This window comes from Peromyscus maniculatus, chromosome 2 (genome assembly GCF_049852395.1).
Source record: "Peromyscus maniculatus bairdii isolate BWxNUB_F1_BW_parent chromosome 2, HU_Pman_BW_mat_3.1, whole genome shotgun sequence".
Taxonomy (NCBI): Eukaryota; Metazoa; Chordata; class Mammalia; order Rodentia; family Cricetidae; genus Peromyscus; species Peromyscus maniculatus.
The window spans coordinates 78,722,513-78,731,548 of NC_134853.1; positions in this window are offsets into that span (position 1 = coordinate 78,722,513).

Genomic DNA, 9,036 nt, shown 5'->3' on the forward strand with positions numbered 1-9,036 from the left:
AGGGCATGAAGCATCTGGTCACATTGCTTCCATGGTCAGGAAGCAAAGAGAGACACATGCTGATGCTCAGCAAACTTTCTTATATTTAGTCCTGGACTCCTGCCCACATTTAGGGTGGAATGAGTTCTCCCAGTTCAGTTAACCCAATCTAGAACCCTCCCCCCTCGCAGATGTACCCAGAGGTTTGCCTCTTCGGTGACTCCAGATTCATTAAGTTGACAACCAATATTAGCCATCACAAATATCCTCTCTATGTTCTAGTTTTCAACAAAACTATACTGTTATGGGAGATCGATAACTGTTCTTGTCATTAAAGCGATCAGTCCTGTTTCCTTATGAGGCTGAATCTTTCTGCTTCCATTGGCTATGGTCACACAACATATCTGGTGGCCCACATACCAAAAAGAAAAAAATCCCCATTTTCCCATGTTTTATTGATAAAATTATTGAAAAGAAAAAATAATTTGGAGAGATGACTCAGTGTTTAAGAGCACTTCCTGCTCTTGCAGAGAACCAGAACTTGGTTCCCAGCATCTGTCAGCTGCTCACAGCTGCTGTAACTCTAGCTCCTGAGGATCTGATGCCCTCTTCTGGCATCCATTGATACTGCATTCACGTGCATAAACTTACACTCTGATACACACATATACATGCATTAAAAATCAAAGTTAATTCTTTACACAATCATAATAACGTATATGCCAAAAACATTCATTGAAATATGAACTACCCTGGAAAGGTAACTACTCACAATAGAAAAGGAACTAAATAACTTTTTATGGCTCAAAAAATGCCATGTTCGTAAAACCATATTTCTGTAACAATCACAGCAATGTCAAGATGCTGTGGTCATATTGACAATGACTTTAAGGGAACTCCCCAAAAGATAGCTGTTGATATGCGACTGATAATATGTGGGGTTGACACTACCCTAACTGGGCTGTCTTCTCTTTGCTGTGTGTTCTATCAATGGTGATGGATGCGTCTATGTAACTCTTGACATTTGCTAGAAGGAATGAAATGATGTACTGCTTCTCGAATTAAAAGAAGACCCAGCTCACTCTAAATTCTGCGGTTAGAAATGTAAATTTTAGCACGAGGCCACCTCTTCCTTCTGTTGGGGAAATGCTTCTATGCCCTGTGTCTTGGGTTCTGAGGTGGTCTAGCCACCTCCTCCTACATATTTTCCCGTGATTACTCATGACAGGGGCTGAGGATCTCAGCTGATTCTTATCTGGAGACAATGCATTAGCGTGAGCCATCTTTTGGAGTGAAACTGTGTGTACCGTGATTGGGCTGTGAAATGCAGAAGAAAGAGATTTTTGTGGCGATCTTTGTTGCCTGGCTCCAGTCCCTTTAAGACTGCTAATGCCAGCAAGCTCACTGAATCACAGAAAAAAGACTTGAAGACTCACTTAAATGATTGACCTATTTCTGGGCTCTCTGTTGTGGCAAATTACAAGAATATACTGTGTGCATTTTCAGGTAATTTGATACTATTACCTTAAAACTCGTGGGTTGCACCTCCCCCTGCCCTCCCCTGTTTAGATGGAACAGCTGACCTTTTCCCTTGGCAGGCTGCTTCTCTTTTCCAGGTAACTGGTGATGATTTTATACCCTGGATGATAATCAATATGTAGAAGCTGTCTTTATTGATTTGGATAAAACCACCAATTACAGCTATTTTGAGCAGAGCTCAATGGGATTAGCTGTGATTACATGGCAGTGAGGTGTGAGCCTATCAGTACCCAGAGGCTGTTGGGTGGCTATTTAATATTTACAGAAGTAATATAGATGAATGGTGACTGAGACCCAGCACCTATTCAATGGATACTCTCTCCAGCCCTCATGGAGCAGAAACCCCAGGTGAGGCCACCTAGCCACACATACTTCAGACCATCAGAGCTTAGAACTGAATGAGTCTGTCTCCAGGATAGCAAAGGTGGACTGGCTCAAAGAGAAACAATCATTGGAACCAGCCTCTATGCTGTGGGATGGTCTTTCCGCATGCTGTGAATATGTGTTGCTATTATTGGTTAATAAAGAAGCTGCCTTGGCCTATGGCAAGACAGGTTATAGCCAGGTGGGAAATCCAAGCAAAGTTACAGGGAAAAGAAATGCGGAGTCAGGGGAGATGCTGCAGGACACCAGGGGAGTAAGATGTAATAGAACACAGGTAAAGCCATGAGACACGTGGCCATACATAGATTAATGGAAATGGGTTAATTTAAGATGTTAGAGCTTGCTAGCGATAAGCCTGAGCCATAGAACAAACAGTTTGTAATTGATATTAAGCCTCTGAGTGATTATTTTATAAGCTGCTACAGGGCCAGACAGGACACAGAAAAGCTTCTGGTTACACCTCTACCATGCCATTTACCCAGAGAGAGGCAGCAGCAACATGTCCAAAAGTATGTGGATTTCAGTCATATCTCTGCGAATGTTGGTAAACAGGAAGAGAGAACACAGCACGCTGGGCAGAAGCCGATATCCTCAGTGAAAACAGCCTGATCAAGATCCCCAAACATCCTGAAAGTTACAGATTTCCTGACTACAGCCTCCTTGGAGACTTTCCCTCATCTGTTCTGGAGAGCACCTCTATACCCCAGGGGTGGGGATCACTGGGGAGCATGGCAGACACCTCTATACCCCAGGGGTGGGGATCAGTGGGGAGCACAGCAGACACCTCTATACCCCAGGAGTGGGGAGCATGGTCTTTGGAGCTAGCTTGATACTTTTTATTGAAGTGACTTCCTACAAATTATCAAATCTTTCTATGATCTTTGTAAAACAGGAATGTTAACGAAATACTTATAACTACACTTGGCCTCTGTCATTAGCCTTCTGTCTGCACTGAGAAAGCAGGCTAAATGCACACAGCACTCCCTGTTCTTTCTAGGTCTGGGTCTATGCCTATATGCCTTCACCAGTATCATTTACATTAGTTAGCAAGTAAGATGGCCATGACCCATGAAAGGTACTCTCTCTGACTGGAGATTGGTCCCGAAACAAGTGGAAACTCATGGCTGAAGCAAGAACACATGTATGTGGTGCTCAGCTTACCTCCTCTCTTACCAAGTTCAGGATCCCTACACAGGAAAAGGTTCTGTCTCCAATCAAGACAGGTCTTCCCACATCAAGGAACAAAACCAAGGTAATCCCATACAGGCTTGCCCAGAAGCCTAGTTTCTAGTCTAGATTCTACCAAACTGATAATTTACAGTAACCATCACACAAATATTTCTTCAAGAAATTGAAAGATAAGTACCACAAGAAGACCACAATAAGAATACCAACTACCTATATTCTATCCATGGTATCATTCATGCATTTGCTTATTGAAAATAATTTACTGATCTTCCTCTGTTCATTAAAAAGATATTTTTCTGGGTACTGGGGTAGAGTGATGTATAATACTAATGAGGAGCCTGATACAAAGAATCTTACATCTCAATGAAGAAGGAGAAATACTAGACTTATGTAAACAAATAAATGGGACAAGATATCCTAAGTGTTATAGAAATACAAAGCAGGGTTGGACATCCAAGAATGATTAGACTGGGGACATTGGGGGAACCTGCTAACTTGATTAGATTGTTCTTTTCTAAAGGCATGCCACCAAAACCCAGAACTGGAAACCAAGCTGGGTCTGTCCAGGTGAAGGTCTGGACAGAGCTACAGCAAAGCTAAAAGGTTGGAATAGGCTGACATGTCTGTGGACAGTGAAAGCAAACCAGAAAGTCTAAACCAAGCACAGGGGAAGAGTTTTCTTCGGTATTTATGGTATCATGTTACCACTGAATCCACGAACTTCTGCTTCCGGATAGTAGACTGATGGAAAAGCAGTCATGACTCAACTCCTTGTTCCAAGCCATCACCGCATAGCCTCAGACCTTACCCTATATGTAGAACTCAGAGTCTCTTCTCAGCAGTGGATGAATTTCCAGAGGATATCCAGCCTTGTTCCATCTCAAAACCCATACAAAAACAAAACAAAACAACAACAAAAGAAAATTTTAAACAGGAGCTCAGATTATACTACCCATTCTGACTTGCACACACATTTAGACATCTCTCAATTTCATGATGCCAGAAAATAAACATGGATGAACCACTGAAGGCTACCTTCTTTTTTTGTCCTCTTCGTTTTCATGCGCTTTGGGTTTACCAAAGAACATTCTTGTTATATTAAAAGAAAGGAGAAATACTAGTCTAGTTTGCTGTTGGAGAGAGCTCCTTACAAAAGAGGCCAGCTTTTTCAAGTCTGAAGACAGAACAATTGGAAACTCCGATTGTGACTTCTGACCCCATCATTTAAGGCTGAATTCTCCTCTCTGAGACACAGTGATGGTTGCTGTTGCATAATGCAGTTTCCTGGCATGCACTTAAGTCCTATTCACACAAAGTGGAGCTCAGCTTGCAGCAAACGCAGAGTATGTGAGAGCCTGTGTGCTGTTGCTGATGAGAGAGAATTTACCTGCTAATCCTCCCATCCATTCTGACACTGACCTGGCATCTGGGAGGCAGAAAGGGGATAGTGATGAGGATGATGTTGGCTGAGCCAAGATGCATAAAGATTTGTAGCAGTATGTATGAATGACTTGCTTCTTACATATAAAACTGATATATGGATCACCTTTGGCACTACTTCTCAGCATACTGCCAAGAGTTACCTAAAAGACAGCAACTGTGTTAGGGTCAAGGGTCTCTAGTCTGAGAAGAATTGGCCCAGCTATGGAGTAGGTTAAGATGACTGAGGAAGCTCCTTTCTCTTTGTGTGGACATGTCATCACCAGGGCAGGAAGCGCATCCGTTGTGCTCTGTTTTGTTTTCCCAGATGTGGCTGTTTGACCATAAGATGATACAATCGCTGAGACTCAACACACCACAGCTCACCTCAGCTACAAAGACAGCAAAACATAGTGTTTTCAAAAACCTGTCAATCTTCGGAGAGTTAAATTGTATAATGTCTGTAGCTTCCAAGCACTTTTCCCGTCTCCATCCTGACACCACTAGACTGATGGACTCTCACTGGGTGATACTCAGAGTTACTGAGAAAGAAAACAAATCTGCCCGAGTCCTGTGCCCTCTTCCCGCTGCTTGCTCCCTAGATGACTCCTCTTCTTCCTTCATCTGGCTTGAACTTCACTTAATAAATGAGTTCACTTCACCATTCCCCTGTGGGAGTCACCACCTAATGCTGACTGTTACTTGCTCCACTTCCTGCTTTCTACGTCAGTGTGGTTGTCTGATGAATACCCAGTGCTGCTTGGCTACCACACAGTCAATTCTTCTCGCACTCCATGGCTCTCCTCTCTGCCTTTCTCCCACCTCAAATCTAGACCTCTGGTCATCATCTTTCCTCTTTATCCTCAATTTCTAATTGATGGTAAGCTACCAGTACATGGTGCTCATTCAAGATATAAATGTTGACTGAAACTTTCAATCTCAGTGTACCTCAGCTCCCAAAGCAGCTCACCATCTTACCTAGAAGGCTTTCCAGGGCCTCAGGAGAAGGTTACCCTCTGTCTTTATGTGCTACACCCAAGGGGAGTGAGGTTGAGAGCAGAGGAGCTTGATAGCCACTCTTGATAACTTATCAACAATGTCTCTTCCCAAGTCACTGAGCCTCTTTCCAAATGTTTTCACATATGTAACATGCATGTTTGTAGAGCTGTTGAGAATTATTAATCATAAAGTGTGTGGAAAATAAAATGCTATACAAGTTCTCATCACTGTACTACCCTATCCATGTGAGTTTTTTGGTGACTAAAGTGTAAGTACAAGGTATATGTTGGGTGATGATCTGGCTTTTCCAGATATCTCAGAATATTCTCCAATGAAGAATAAGCTCCTTGACACCCAAATCATTTGTAAAAAATGTAAAAAAAAAAAAAAATGAATTACCTGGAGAGACAATAGAATATAAATTAAGTTTTAAGCAGCATCATTGAGGGTTATCTTGGACTTTGGAAGTCATTCATCTTAGCTACAATCACTAATCTTGTGTTTCTTCCTGACTCCTGACTCCTGTCTGGTTGAGGGGATGGTGTTGTTTATACACAGACAGACAGACAGACAGGTGCGCACGCGCACGCACACCCGCATGCGCGCGCGCGCGTGCGCACGCACACACACACACACACACACACACACACACCATGCACATGACACAGACCACCAACCTCTTTCTTACCTTTAAACACTCTGGAAAAGGCTGCCTTTACTGTAGAGTGAACATAAATTCACTCACAGACACTTTTGACAGTAAAGGAGACACTAATAGTAACTACCCTGAAGCAAGGAGCATTCATCAGAATCTCCCATGCAGCATGGTAGTTACTGCCTTCTGATGCTCCATCCAGAACCTTCTTAGTGCTGTATGCACACCTAATCCCAGGGCTGTAGAAGAAGCCCCTCCCACCTGACCCACATTTCCCTTCTGTTTATCTGTCTGGGTCTCATGTTTCAGTTCTCTCCTCCACCCTCTCTGAGCTCTCCACACTGGGAGAGCTGCCTGGCTGTTGGGGACCCATGGCTCTTCTGTGTAAAATAATATGAGAGTTTTGAGAGAGAAGAATATCTAATAAGTTTCCTGAGACTCCTTTTGTTTCCATTTTCTTCCCAAATATAACTCTTTCCCTTTCCTTATCCATGCAAAAGTCATTTTCTCTTTTGCCTATGCCTGCTTTTTACAGCCAGCTTCTAACAATTCGAGTTACGTACAGCACCCACATTGTAACTTACAGTCTCGGGGGAGGGAGTCAAGGTGCACACACATCTCATGATACAAGATGGCGAGTGTGATTACCATCCTCTTTCAGCAAGCAAGAGAAACACTTTAGACAGCAATAAATAAAGAATTCATGGAGGTGATGAGAGTGAGCAAGACCTTTAAAGACATACACACCAGGCAATGAAAGCCCTCTCCAAGAGACAGAAGTATACAGGTAAAGGCCTGGGGCAATGAAAGGCAAGAACTAGAGTGAGAATTATCCCAGCCCTAAGAGAAGTTAGGGAAACTGGAAAAATTAGAGCCAGATGGCACAGGGCCTTGAATGCCATGGTCCACCCTCATGTATGTGTTCAGTAGGTAACAGAGAGTCACTGGGAATCTGGGAAACCATGAGCTAATCCTAGCAGAATCTCATAAAGATGGGCGTTTCATGTTGTAAGAGACTAGAGTCAGTGAAACAAAAGCTTTTCAACAGCCTGACCATGTATTCTGATTCTTTGCTGCCTGATTCTTCATTGCATACTTTTTTAAACTAATTTTTTAAGTTAGTAATCACAGCAATGAGTTTAATAAATTCATAATTGTATATGCATTGTTGTTTTCTGTTTTTATTCCTTTTCCTCCCTCACTATCCGATATGATCCCTCCTGCCTGTGCCAACTGGTTTCCTTTTTCCCCTCATGAGTCCTCATTTCCTGTTTTCTACTCCATTACCCTACTTCCCATCTCCTTTAATATCACCTCCTCTCTTATAATTGTTTTCTAGTTTCATGATTTAGGAATACACATATAAATACACACACATATGGGTGCACAAATATATATAGAGAGAAAATTTTAAATCTAGTTGCCATGTAGCAGAGAAAAACATGGTATGTGTCTCTTTCTGAGTATGGCTTATTTTGCTTAACATAATTATTTCCAGTTTTCTGAAAATGTCATGATTTTATTTTTCTATTTCTGCACAAAATTTTTTTGTATATGTGTACCACATTTTCTTTATCCAGTCATTTAATGACGGACATTTAAGCTAGTTTGTTCCCTATTTTAACAACACAACTATGGACATAGATATGGCAAGCATCTCTATTGACTCTGAGGCCTCCAGATATACATATATACCCACCATTGCTGGGTCATATGATCGTTCTAATTGCATACTCATTTTGCAACTCTCATTCATTTATATGTGTGCCCAGTGCCAGACAATCAATTCATGCCCAACTAACACCACGTTCAACTCATCTTGCTTGTATAAAGTCTAGCAGAACATGTCATGTAGTCAACACTTAATACATATTTGTGGAAGGTAAAGTTATCTTCAGATTCTGAATGATTTTAGCAGTAAGAAACATGACAGTATCCATACTGGCAATGCCAATGGGGTGAGGCTTCACTAGGCAAGGATCTTGGTGTTTCACAGGCATCTGTGAGTGACATCTTCACAATAATCTCATGATGAGACTGCTACCCCATCTTATACATGGATGAACTGGTCAGACTTCCCTCTGGTTCCCTCTGTGTCAGGAAAGAGAAGTCATGTAGAGGGCACTTTGAGACCCCATGAAGGGTTGCTGAGTGAAGAAGCAAAAGAAGAAATGTAGCAAGAGAAGGTGGAGGGAACCCTACATTAAAGAGCAGTGCCTTTCTTGTACGGGGAAGTCTTGTCTAAAACTTCATGGGAGGGAAGCATGGCTAGATTAAACACTTGAATGTCAACTTCAGAGCCTCTGCCCCACCCCCACTCACTTATCTCCTTCTGCAGATTGCCGACTGATTCTGAACTCTCTCATCTAGCACATGCTGAGCACATCTGGAACAGCCAGAAGCTGAGCCACTGGGCCAGTGAAGTTTCTCCAGAGGGTCCAGTCAGGATGGACTGTGCTCCTTCTCCATCTGCATCAGGGAAGAGAAGTCGGGCAGAAGAACACTGAGACCTCATGAAGGGTGTCTGGGTAAAAAAGTAAAAGAAGAAATGGAACAAGGGAAGGTGGAGGGAACCCTAGATTTAAGACGTGCTGCCCACCCTGCCCTGGGCAAGAGGTAAAAAGGTCCACTTTCTGTTCCTTCCTCATTTCCATTTGATTTGTGAAGAAACAGTCTCAGAGAAGATAAAGAAGTTGCCCAAGGTCACACCACTAAGAAGTATCAATACAGGTTTCTTTGAATTCCTCCTATCTGATCCCTTTGCCTAAATCATGATGTGTGAACAACCAGCAGGACCAAGGAGGAGGGAAGTGCCCTTTACCAACTATGGAGAAGGAAGACACTTTGGAAGAACTATACGAGTCAGCATCCTG